Source organism: Perognathus longimembris, chromosome 2 (assembly GCF_023159225.1).
Source record: "Perognathus longimembris pacificus isolate PPM17 chromosome 2, ASM2315922v1, whole genome shotgun sequence".
NCBI lineage: Eukaryota > Metazoa > Chordata > Mammalia > Rodentia > Heteromyidae > Perognathus > Perognathus longimembris.
The window spans coordinates 38557604-38571685 of NC_063162.1; the positions used below are offsets into that span (position 1 = coordinate 38557604).

The following is a 14082-nucleotide window of genomic DNA, read 5'->3' on the forward strand; positions in this document are numbered from 1 at the left end:
GAAAATGTGTGAACGTGGATCACTCTTCTGAGGCAGGAGAATGTCTGACAAACATGGCTCTACATTTCCTTACAACTCTCAGTTTCCTCCTCTCCCCTCACTGTGACTGTTGTCCCAGCTTTCTACTTCTGTGAAGAGTCAAGCCAAGGGGACAAGTATGGATTGGGAACATGATCAACAGAGAACCACACTTGCAGCTGTAAACCCAATTTCATTATCATTATGACCTTTCTAAATCAAGTCCTCTTGCTCTGCTCTACTTGAGTTCATGGCCTCTCTAACCCTCCATTCCTTCTTTTCTGGTATTTACTTTTTATTGTATCATTTTATTTAGCATATATAGGTTTTCATCTTAAAAAGTACTCTTGACTCATACTTTCCCTATTGCCACCATTTCTTGGAATTGGGGTATGATTAGCATAAAATACAAGGCACAGATTCTAAGTGTTCAGGGTAATAAGTTTTGATCTAAAATAACACAACCAGCACTCAAGAGAGGATCTCCATCATTCAAGAAACATTCCAGTAACTGTAACCTCCCTGTACATCACTTTGACAATAACTATTAAAAAAAAAAAAGAAACATTCCAGTGGTACTCACTAGATACAGTTGAAAATGAACTATGAAACTTGTGTGTAGAGACAAAAGGGATAAAACTGGGAATGAGGGAAGGAGTAACATTGTCCAAAAAGAATGTACTCATTACCCAATTTATATAACCATAACCCTTTATAAAAACAATAATAAAAAAGAACACCTGTGAAACATCACATAGCTCATGCTAGTCACAGGCTGACTGTCCTTGGAAAACCAAACATGGAAAAACATGATGTTATTGCAGCAACACAAAGTTCCTTCCTGCCCCTTTCCAATGAATTCCATCTCACATATTCAGGTTACCACTAATCTGCATGGTAAAACAAAGATCAATTCCATCTCTTCTACAACCTCATATAAATGGAATTATATTGTATATATTCTTTAGTGTCTGCCATTTTGTGCTCCTTAAAATTCATTTAGTATTTTTCCAGATGTTTGTGTGATATCAGGGAGTCATGACTTTTTAATTTTTTGGAGGGGTTGGTTCCAATATATTAATATGATGACTAACGATACAATGAACAGTTGTGTTGTTAAAGTCTATTGTAGACAGGTTTGTGTTTGATGCACTAAAGGCCTGACCTGAGTGGGCTAATGTCTTGAATAAATCATCTGTACCCAAATTTCAGACTCAGCAAAATGCAAGAAAAGCCTCTTTTACAAGATTAACTAGACTGTCCAAAAACCCTGCTTTGATGAATGCAAAGCATAATAACCATTTCACAACTTTTGAGAGAAATATATGACTCACTTCTTTATTCATAAGTACTCTAATCAACATTGTCTTTGATCCTTTCTATCGACACCCAACCAACACTATGTGTCTACCATTTTAAGACCGGAATTAAATATGAATTGCCTGCTCTTGAAGGAACTTTTGTTATACGTAGAGAAGATGAACACAAATATGAAACAAAGTATTTTTAAATGCAAAAGTGAACATGATGTTCAAGGCACAACCCCTATCCAAGAATTTTATTGGAGTAGGATTTGAAGTATTACAACACATATCTAATACCATGAATAAGAGATGTGATTCTGTGTGTGTGTGTGTGTGTGTGTGTGTGTGTGTGTGTGTGTGTACATGGACAGAACCTGGTGCAAACAATGACTTTGTTTTGTTATCTATCAAAGAAACTATCACAGAACAAGATGAGTTCTAGAGGGAATAACAGATTTTACAAGCCTGAGAAACTCTAGATTTGAAAAAAAAAATCAAGAAATCTACTGAATCACAATCTGCACACCGACAGGAGCCTTAACTGCTTGGTGGATACCTTAGATTGTGTGACTTAAAGTTATGCCTGTGACTTCCCTTGCAGGTCTCTGAACTCCAGGGCACAGGTATACTGCTAATTGTGTATGTGGGGCTCCTGCAAAAAAACAAAGGCCACTAGTCTGACTCTAAGGACCAAAAATGGTGTGGTACCTTTCTGATGAAGTGCCATGAAAAGCATTGGATGTAACTTTTAACACTTGAGTCAAAAAATTTCTATAATCTTCCTGAGATTTTTATTGTAGAGAAGAGGAAAGATAAAATTTGCAATTACATAATTATAGCAAAAAGTGGGGCCAAGAGAGAAAAGATGTGAAACCTCAAGCACAGAGGCAACATTTCCTTACAAATTCTTTAGAGGCCTGTCTTTAATTATGCACTTGTCTTTGCAAATCCCAATTCCAATTTCATAGGTGTGCTTATGGATGATGTAATCTAAATTAAAGACAGAGTCCTGAGGTCTGCACATGTTATTTTTTTTATGTCCCAATGGTGAGAATAAGAAATCTGCCTGCTTCAAATTTCTATATTCCCAGGGCCATTCCAGTAACTAGTTTATAAGGGAGCTCCGTGTGGAATATAAATTAATGCAAGAACTCCTTTTTGTTTCTCCTGATGGGTACTCTTTGGGCAGGAATGACTAATGACATCGCCAACCCTCAGATGGGCCTCTGCTTGCTGTTCTCCTAGAGATCCACTAAGCTCAAAGGCCAAGAGTACTTGGCAATTCAATGGAGTACTGAATGAAGCATGCTGGTTTGGATAGGATTTGAGTATTTTCCACAAAGGCACATGTGTTGGAGTTTGTTTTCCATTTTAAATAAAATAATAAAGGGGTAGAAATACAATCTGACGTTAATAAAAGAGTGGGAAGCTAACCTGACTATGATGTTCAGAGGTAAGTCCTTTGGAAGTTTCTTAGGATTAGATGAGCCTATCAGGATTGAGCAAGGATCAAATACTAGTGATTTTACAGGAAGAGGTCCAAAGAGAAAATAGGCACATGTGCATGCACACACACACCCCCCTCCCCCCACACACACTGTCTTTTACCATGTGATGTTCTAAACCACTCTGGGGCCCTGCCAGCAGGAAGGCCATCAACAGAGGCAACCTGTTGACCTTGTATCTGAAGAACTATTAGCCAAATAGGCCATTCTTTTCTGTATAAACCATCCTGCCTAGGCTATTTCAGTATAACAATGAAAATGGAGTAATACAGTCATAGGAAAAGTTTCCTTCTACTTCCCCATGTATTAAAACAACATACTGAGACTCCACAACATTCAAGATAACAGAACTGTGAATGAAGTCTTTCCAGTGCTTAGAGCAACTGAAGATAAGCTCAAAATAACCCATTATTAAGACAAGCAAGAAAAATTATTCTTCTTTTCATCTCTTTTATAACTTATTATTTCTCCCTAATTAGAAACCTGCAGAATAGACCATCTCTAGGGAGACTGAATCTCACTTTTCTCCAAAATGACTTCAAGAGGAAGTTTTTGATATGACCACTGGCTTTCCTTTTTATTATGACTCAGTTTATTCAACTTCAATTACTTTAAAGGCAAAATCACCTTTTGTCCAAAATAAGAGACACATTCAACTCTTATTTTCTATTCATTACATATCTTTTGAGACAAAAAAAGATTAGATCAGCCTAATTTGCAAAGCAGAGTGTCACAAGGTTAAGTTGTTCTTGGCTGAGAGGCAGTTCAAAGTCAGATGAGGGAAAACGTCTAGGTCTAAGGCCCACTGACTTAAGACTGCAACTTGTGTCTCTAAATTTGTCCTGGGCATCAGTGACTCACTACTTGTAACCCCAACTACTCAGGAGGCTGAAATTGGAGGATCACAGTTTGAAGCCAGCTTGGGCAAGAAGTCTGAAATTTAAGCTACCAAAAATTGCCATAAGTGGAGCTGCTGCTCAAGTGGCAGAGTGCTAGCATTGAGGACAAAAGCTCAGGAACAGCATCTAGACCGTGAGTTCAAGCCCTAGGAGCACACACGCACAAACGGACACACACACACACACACACACACACACACAACACAAACAAAATTTATACAGATTGCTACTAGTGTTCAATTCTCTCTGAAGAGGATTTCTTTCAGAAATTATTTTTTTCTTTGTGCCAGTTCTGGGGCTTGAACTTGGGGCCACAGTACTGTCCCTATACCTTTTTTTGCTCAAGGGTGGTGCTCTACCACTTGAGCCACAGCTCCACTTCTGGCTTTTTGCTCATTAATTAGAAATAAAAGTCTCATGAACTTTCCTGGCTTCAAATTTCACTCTTAAGGTCTCAGCTTTCAGAGTTTCTAGGGCAGAGCCACCTTGCTTGACAGAATTTTTCTTTTTGAACACAACACAGACAGATTTTTTTAATGGACTGAGTGATTTGTAATACATATTTGTCTAAGATCAATTCACCTAATGACATAGTCACAAACTATGATGGTGTCTTTAAAGCACCATGTGAAGGGTTAAGCAGAGAGTCTCATGCATTAACAAAGCACCACACAGTCAGAAAGACAAAAATGTGGTCTCAATAAATCACCAGAAAAGCTCATCCCCTGTAACTCAGAGCACAGAATTTGCAGCATCTTTTAAGAAAATATTTTTAGAGGTTTTTATCTGTAGTTGTGTCTTTCCCTTGTGGGAGCATCCATTATCACTGCCAGACTTCTGACAATCCACCCACCACCCCTGGCTCCAAAGCACTTTGAAGACTCTCTTCTCCTGTTTTGTATCTAAATTGCTTCATTCCCATTTCCTTTTCTCTAACCTGAGACCTTTGTCTCCTCTATCCATGAATTACAGGGTAGATCTACCTTCCAAGTGGGATTAGAACAATTGCCCTTCACACCCTCTTGAGTTTTTATATCTCAGAGAACTGCAAAAGAAAACAAAACCTCCAATTTATAAAAGTATGTCTTTGTAAAGTTCAGTTCTTTAAATCTTATCAGAGCATGCTGATGTTTAGAAGAAAACATTCTGAAATAAAGTTGCATACAGTCCATCCATTTTTTTTACATTTTAAGAAAATGAACACCAAAAGAATAATCCTATCAGTAAATAGGCAAATGAATTAAATAGACAGCTCCTATAACGAGGAAAAAGAAATGTCCAATAAGTATATGCAAAAATAAATTGACATCCTTAGCCATCAAGGGAAATGTAAATTAAAAACTACTTTGACACTCTACCTCATCCCCTTCCCCCCACAATCAGAATGCTATGATCAAGAAAACAAACAATACTGGCAAGAATGAAGGGTTGGGGAGGACCCTAACCCACATGTAAATTTGTGCAGTCCCTATGGACTGCTGTATGGTAACATCTCCAGAAACAAAAAAATAGAACTACTATACAATCTTGATCTACCGTTCCTGGGAATGTAAGCCAAATGGAGACAGCTACACACCTATGTTTATTGCAGCTTTCTTTTCCCTCACAACAGCCAAGCAACAGAAGTAACATATGTGCCCACTGACCAATGAAAAAAATCTGGTATATGTATACATATGTGCATACACAGTGGATTTTTATTCATCCATAAAACAGAAAAATAAGCCACTTGCCTTTGGAACTGGAAGTCAACAGTTAAGTAAACAAACCACTCAGAAAGACATATGTTTTCTTTATATGATGTGGAAACAAAATTCAAATAAAAGCAGAAAAAGAGGAGTCTAACTGGGAGAAGGAGATTATCAAAGTACACTATTATAATCATGTATGACTATGTCATAAATCTATTATCTGTTATCCATACACACTAATAAAATGGAAAAATATAATAAAAATTTCAAAGCTCATTGCCAGGTAGATTGCCATTTAATTATCATGATACGCTCTTAAAACTGTTAACTTCAAGGTAGTCATTAAAATCTGTGTTTCAAATGATCAATACATATAAATTAATGAAAAAAGACTTTTATACATACTTAATGAACTCAGTGGTTTATTTCTCATGAATATAAACTTGCCATAGTAAGTGATCAAGTCCAGTCACATTATGCTCATAATCAAAGAATGGCTAAGTGACAGTTCTTTCAATTATTGTTCATTTGTTTGTTGTCACAAATCCCATTACATCATCCTCTAGGATGCTGCAGAGGAGAAAAGACGTATTATGACACATCCATGCCCTCTGAGGGTCTAGCAGCCTATATATGTTCATAAGAATTCATCAGAGTCCTGGTTACTTCACCAAAGTGTAAATTCCCTTTCAAAAGTCTCATGAATCACTCGTGTTCAGCTGCACTTGGGCAACTGCGAGAAGCATTGATCAGTTTTCCATAAAGGTATGGTTTATAAAGCACAGTACAGTGCATGGGTTGGATTTATGGCAGGCCCGTCCCCTTGGGCCTTTCATAGTGTCCCACTCCAGAGCAAATTGTGGTCCCCAACCATTGCCTAACCTCTGCCTGCAGGCTAATGGCACCGAAGGGGATTATACAGAGGAAGAATAAAATGAAAAAGGAAGACAGTACATATTTTTAGGAATGACCAATAAACATTAAAGGAAACTAAAAGACTGCAACTGTTTAAAAAGACAATTTGCAAATTCATGGAAAATTATAAAATGTCATAATCAAGTTAGTAAATGACTGTGCATACAATGTCCATTTTGTTTGGCCTTTTGTATTCAGATAAAAATTTAGGACCTGGGAGATGAAAAATACCACTTCAATTAAATTCTTAAACCAAAATGTCCCCCTAACATTGATAAGGTCCACCTACACCTGACCTACAGAGCAGACCATGGCAGCAGCATAAGGCCTCTCAGTGCAAGAATAGTAAAAAAAAGTTTGGCCAAGTTCAGTACACTATTATAAGCTTATTATAATGTACTGTCCAATAGAAGACTTCAAACATAAATATGATTCACAGTGTTTTGTAATTAACCACTGTGAGCTCATTGCTTAGCTTCCCTGAGTCTGAACTGAGAACAGTCTTGCTTTGCTCATTTTGCTCTGGTGCCCACCTCTGCTCTACCCACATCTACCTGGCATGCTTACTATCATGCTTACTTAACAGTCATGCTTATCTACCTCAAATTGGGCTTTTGGCTTGTTCCAAAGAATTGGATATTTACCTTTATTATCTTTCAGAAACATTTAAAATAGACTGTCACTATAAAAAGAGATAACTATAGTACTTCTCAAAAGCCAGGAAAGCTTGACTAAACTTCTGAGTTCGGGCACTGTTACTGATCACTAGAAACTACAATCTTGTCTTCGTTCTTCACTGACAATTTAGCATTGTGAACATGGCAGATGTTAGGCTCCTCAGGTAGGCTCCCCAGGTGCAGCCTAATGACTGCAGTCATTCTACATTCCCGATGATTTTGGATCCCATCCCCATAGTCTGATTTTATTGACTAAGTTTATACCATCCACAATCTAAGTTTCTTCATCAGATATGTAAATTGAACTCTAGTAGCTATCACCCATGTTTACTAACCTCCAATCAGGGTTTGGGCTTTAAAAAGAAACAACTAGCTAACTAGGATGTATAAATGACAACAGTTAAGATTTGTGGGAGGAGAGGAGCACCCAATCTTGGACATGAAGCATATAAGGTCTTGTGAGGAAAAGTAGGAGAAGGCTCCACAGGTTGTTCAATGGCTTATCCTGATACCTTGCAATAACAGGGTATGTCTGAGACAGTGCAGTGATTCTCAAAGTGTGGAAACTAGCTTACTAGGACAGAAGACCCTGGGATGTTTAAATACTTGGCCCTGTTTCATACTTCCTCAATGTGCATCTAAGAGGGAGGTGGACACAACTCAATATTTTCTCAAATGTTTATGGAATGTCTCAAATTTGATCAAATTAATAGACTTTAACTAGAACTTTGACTAGCTAGGAAATTTAGTTCAAGTAAGGAAGTTGTCTGAAGCCTCGAGGATGAGTTGATGGCAACAAAGGGAATACAGAGGTAGCAACCACTTGGGAACTAACTGAATGCAAGTTTTTGCTCTTCACCCAGGTTAACATGCCACAGCAAACTAAAGCCAATGAAATCCCATTGGCTAAAGACAGGTTCCAAAGAACAGTGCATACAGAAGATAACCTAGGGTTCCAGATCCAGACACACCTGACTCATATTCCATGATCAATTCCTAGCCAAGTGAACCTGGGCCTTGATTTCCATGGCACTAAAATGGGATAATAGCAAGAAATGCATGATTGTTGGAAAGATTAGATGAAACACCAATGCAAAACATTTGGCAAAATACCTGCATTAAAATTTTATGGATCATATGTGCATTAGTTATGCATGCTTAACCTTATGTAGCCATATAAGGTAGACATTTGAAAGTTAAATATACAATGATACTGATATAAAGAATACTTTAATAAGTGCAATATTCCTGTATGCATATACTGCTTTTTACTGGTTTTTTTTTCCTTATCAGAGGACTTTTGCATTCAAAGAGCAATTCTGTAAGTTACATGATTATTTTTAGCCAAATCCATCTTAAACATTAAAGGAGTAAACTTTTTAATATTTCTCTGACTGAATAAGCAGTGCAGTTTCCTAATGAAGCAAACTAAAACCAGGAACCATCAATAATGAAACGGCAGTGATGACATTTATTGATCATTTCCTAAGTAGCAAAACTGTACAAGCACTTTATATGGATTGCCTCACTTAATCTTCATAAAAGCTCTAGAAGGCTACAGTCTTTTTACTAATGCCAGTTGGCAAATAAGGAAAACGGAGGCTTCTTAGAAAGTTAAGAAAACCTCCTAAAGTCATATACACAAGAATGACAATCCTGGGCTGGGAAGGTGGCTTAGTGGTAGAGTGCTTGCTTAGCATACATGAAGCCTTGGGTTCGATTCCTCAGTACCACATACACAGAAAAAGCCAGAAGTCGTGCTGTGGCTCAAGTGGTAGAGCTCCAGCTTTAAACAAAATAGAGCTCATGGACAGTGCCCTGGCCCTGAGTTCAAGCCCCAGGACTGGAAAAAAAAAAAAAAAGACAATCTTAAGTTCCCACCATCAGCTTGAAGACTATAACTCACCACCAAAACTACTGAGTGGAAACTCAGTATCTCTTGACCCCTAAGGCACTCTTCCTTTTATATATCATGGAGACTGGAAAGGCATTATCAACACAGTTCAGTTTATTGTCAACCATATCTAATAATCTCATTAGATCTTACACTCTTCTTTTGAAGTTTCTCACTTCTATAATGAGGTTAATTCTATACCAGCTACTCTTCAAGGAATCAAATTCCCGCAAAATCCCCAGATGAGCTAGCTGTCTGTCCAAGGTCAAAACACCCCCCTCTGCTGCCTTCTGAACCCATCATTTTAGTTAGGTGACAGCAAATCTAAAATAGGTGTTTTTCTCCCTATGTAGTGTGATATCTTTATTCTATTTTCATGCCTACATAAACCCATAAAGAATGGTTCTAACAGTGAGATTTATAAACCCTATAATTAAAAGTATGAGTGAGATGTTGAACTAATCTATAAAAATATCGGAAGAACACAATGGTGGATAAGCCATCCAAACGTCTCTATGTGTGTATGTGTCTGTGTCTACATATATATTATACATATATAAAATCATGTTTTCTTATATCTGACTCAAAAGTCACATATATTATTTGTTTATCCAGAGCCTCAGAACATGAGCTTTTAATATTCAAATGGGAATGAAAACTTGGTGATCATCCAAGATAAAATTGTCAGATGGGTCTCAGGAAGCACTCAGAGCATGAAGATATCTGTTCTCCACAGGGCAGCTTGTGAACAGCATGTGGACTACAGGTTCAGTCTAACAGGGCATGTGTAGCTTATGACAGACAGGGAGAATGCAGCTTTCTTTATGCAAGGTCAAGTTGAGAAAAAAGGTCCACTTCATTTCTGGCACTTCATGCATCAAGTAATTGGAGTTGACTAAAGATCAATCTAAAGATTTGATTACATTGGACCTTTAATGAACACATAGCAGAAAGCATTTATTTTCTCTCTCTCTCTCTCTTTCCCCGTCTCTCTGTCTCTTTCTCCTCTCTCTCTCTCTCTCTGTCTGTCTCTCTCTCGATCTCTCTGTCTCTCTGTCTCTCTCTGTCTCTCTCTCTCCTCTCCAAAAGAAAGTGGGAGAGAGAGAGAATCATTTGTATACTGTATGCACTGCCCTACCTATGAAGCTGTAACCTCTCTGTACAGCACTTTGACAATAACGAAATGAATAAAATTAAAAGAAACTCATTCTAAAAATAGGATGGAATTAGTTATTCACACAGGTATTTGGAATAATGAGAGGGTTAAAAAGTCATATATAGAATTCTCATGGAAGATTCTCAATCTGGACCCAATGGGTTCTTGAGATTAAACTTCTACTCTGTAGGATGCATAACAGATACAGGAACAAGTGAAAGGTTTGCACTAGAATGAAACCCCAAAGATTCAGAACAGGACATTCTATTGTCAACAATAAGTTTTGTCAACAAGTCAAGAAAGCATGGAGGAGTACATTATGTTCTAACTTTTAAAGTCACAAAACACAGCCATCAAGTACAGTAGAAACTGATTTGGACTTTTCAAGCTACCTCCCTATGGTGGTCATTGTGAATATGGAGTACCTACTCCATATTAAAGAGTCATGTGATAAAATATTATGATTTCTATGATGTAAGAAATATTGGGAAGTTGAGATTATTTGAAATATTGAGAATACTCATTGTATACATTTCCTTATTTTTCTTCTTTTTAAGAAATAACCTTTTTTCAGAATGCATATGGAAGCAATTAGATGTAAGAAGCAAATGATATTACACCTAAGTTTTAAAGAATTATTTAGATGTAACTTATTTCAGATGTACTTGATTAGAAATAGTACTTCATTTCTACTCCCAAAAAGGCAGGAATTGAGGCAAACTTGATAATTATGAATGTGTAAGGAGAAGATTTCATTAGACCATTTTCTATACTTCCCTGGTGTTATCTAATTTTTATTACAAAATTGAGAGAATCTAGAATTCCAAGCTTGCACAAATCAATTACATATGTTGGTTACAATATCATAAGGTACATTATCTTTGCAAATTACGTTTTCCAAGAATTTACATTTTAATTGTAGATTCAATCTTTTTATCATTTGCTTAACATTTATATATTGAACATTTACCTCTTACTTACCAACAATTATTTGGGCTTTAATATTTTAAATTCTTAAAGACTAAATTTTCTTTTAATGAAGCATTCACTATTCTTGTTAGGAGATTATTAGACTTTATTTTTCACTGGGGAAATGACACTAGCAGTTCTTTATCCCAATTCCTAGTGCAACATTATATGAAATGACATTTCCTATGCTGCTTAACTTGCAACATGTACAGTTTCTCATGGTATAAAGGTCACTTAAGCAGAGACAGGAACCAAAGATACAATGAATATTGAACTCCTAATTTTCACCCCATGCTTACTCACAATATTCCACATTCCTTTGGACTCCAAAAATTTTGAGAAAATTCTGTATCAGAAAATGAGAGATTTTGAATAGAAATCTCTTCTCTGGATTTTAAAAGATCTTCAAAAAAAATTACAATTACAAACAGAACAGATAATCTCCTGTGGTTTACACAGTAAAAGGTAAATGCCACAACAAGGAAAAGATTCAAACTTGAAGAGCCAGTCCTCAGAAGACAATCTGCTTCTGCAACCACCTGGGTTAAGTTTCTTCACTTAATTATTATTCTTATTCAGAAGAGCAGAGCAGAACAGAAAGAGGAAGTCAATGCTTTTTTTTCCAAATGTAAACAATAAAACTGATTAGAATGCCCACTGGTGTGGAGGAAATAACACAAATACAATGAATTTCCTTCCCTTTTGGTTGCATTATTTTAATAAGAAAAAGTACTGCCCTGATATCAAGGCTGCTGAAATAATTCTCCTACAGGAGAGATAGCTCAGTCACTCACCCATCAGCACCCCTCAAAGAAGTGACACATCCATAAAAACACTCAAGGTAATTCCAAAGAGAGGTTCTACAAAGCTCTCCTGGGATTTAACAACTTGCTATTTCTGAACATCCATTGGAAAAAGATATGGCTAGGGAATCTTTCAAAACTTCTAGGATTTAAAAAGATAGGATGTGAATCACATACTCCAAACAGAGACAGAATGTGCTATCTTATTTTTAAAAGCTCTTCTAAGGATCTATGAAACCCTCATATCTATCAAGATCAGAGGCTTCCAGTAACAGCAGTTCTATGATGCAAATATGACTTTGCTTCTACACAGAATTAAGAAGGTCCCCAGTAAAAATAGGTGATATTAGGAATTGATGATATACTTTCTTGACGTCAAAGCATGAAGTGGGATATTTACAATGATTAAATTAGTCAAATTTTCAAAAATATAAGATATAGATGCCTAAAAGAATAACTGATGTCAAAGTTATTAACAAAATATTTTCCCTGTTTGCAGTAAAAGTCACCGTAATTAATTCATGGGGAAATATTGTTGATTTGCAGCCCCTCACTTTGAAAAATGTGAAGATTATTTAACAATATAACCGCTATTTTGAAATTATATTTATTCACATATCCATCTTGAATGGAAATGGAAGGTCTGAACATATTATGAAACCTGGTGCTTTGTAGGAAATATTTATATTCTTATCCCTTATTATAGTCATACTCAAAGATCAATGTGCCACAATAGTATAACAATATAAAATATAAGTGTGAACAGGAACATATTATATATAAACAAACTTACTTTGGAAAATAACCAAAATGACAAAGGTTATCACCTGGAACACTGAATCTTGAACATCAGATTAATATTGCTAAAGGTAATGTCAGTACATTCTACATATTTATCCCAGACAAAGTACAGTAACAAGAATCCAGTAATTATAGATATGTTCTAAGTATGTCCACCTGAAAATACACTATGGCACATTCAACACTAAGGCTTCCTTCAAAACACTTTTGTACAATATATTTCCCAATAATAATAAGCATAAGGAACAAAAATCCCATCATGAATTTATAGTTTAACTTCTCAATCTGTAATCATTTCACACGAATAAAGTAGTGATGATTCAGAACATAAACAAAGATTCAGCTAGAAAATTGGACTCCAAATTTTTAAAAAATTACATGGTCAAAACTGCTAATTCCAAGACAATTACTAATAATGAAAATAAAGGATTTAGCTGTAACAGTTCCATAATATTTTAAACTACTTAATAATGTAAAAAGTCTTTGACAATGGCTGTTTTTTTTCATAAATAAACTGAACAGGAATTCACATTCCTGTTTAAAATGCCTTTAGATTTCCTCCTAAATGTAGGTCTAATATTTGAACATCTACAAAGTAAATATAGTCATCAAAAATTTATAAAGGGGGCTGGGGATATGGCCTAGTGGCAATAGTGCTTGCCTCATATACATGAGGCCCTGGGTTCGATTCCCCAGCACCACATATACAGAAAATGGCCAGAAGTGGCGCTGTGGCTCAAGTGGCAGAGTGCTAGCCTTGAGCAAGAAGAAGCCAGGGACAGTGCTCAGGCCCTGAGTCCAAGCCCCAGGACTGGCCAAAAAAAAAAAAATTTACAAAGGAAATTCCAATTACAATTTCATTTAGAACTGTGAATTGGAAACAAGAGGTCTAATAATCACTCGAGCCCCTAGGCAACTATTAATTTAAAATGTTATACTTTCAGACCACTTTTTTTTCAGCCAAGCATTATTTCTTTCTTTTGCTACCAAACCCACTTTGAGAAGATTCCATCACAGTGCTATTGTTTCATTCCAAACTGGCCAGATGTGAGACACAGTGTGTGGGCACACAGATGCTTCTAAAACACCAATAATGTAAAAGAATTTGAAACTTCTAATAAAAATTATCCTCCAAAACACATCCAACACCCTACAAAAGGAGTATCACTTCTCATTCACCTAGATGTACCTACAAAGAGACACTTACTAAACCAACAAAGCCAGTTTTCTGGGGAGGACTGAGGAAGGAAGTATAGCAGAAGCCAGCTTGATATCCCGAGTCTTGTTAAAATGGAAAACAAGACACTTACCATCTCTCTGAGCACACACACTCCAACAGTATCCACAAACCCTGCATGGCAGAGTTTAAGCTGCCTATGAAGCTTTAGTCCATATAATGGCAAGATGTGTAAGAGCCAGCCAGGAATCAAAACGAGTACTGCCCAACGCC

General features: G+C 36.5%; 1 protein-coding gene and 1 non-coding gene across 7 annotated transcripts in view; one reads left to right on the top strand and one right to left on the bottom strand.

The window, feature by feature from the left end:
- The window catches only part of Ank3 (ankyrin 3), a 526258-nt gene that overhangs the window by 357044 nt on the left and 155132 nt on the right, over nucleotides 1–14082 (bottom strand). The window lies entirely within an intron of this gene.
- Nucleotides 6209–6341, top strand: LOC125347430. Its single transcript, XR_007210210.1, has one exon. It is a non-coding gene; the product is annotated as a small nucleolar RNA SNORA42/SNORA80 family (small nucleolar RNA).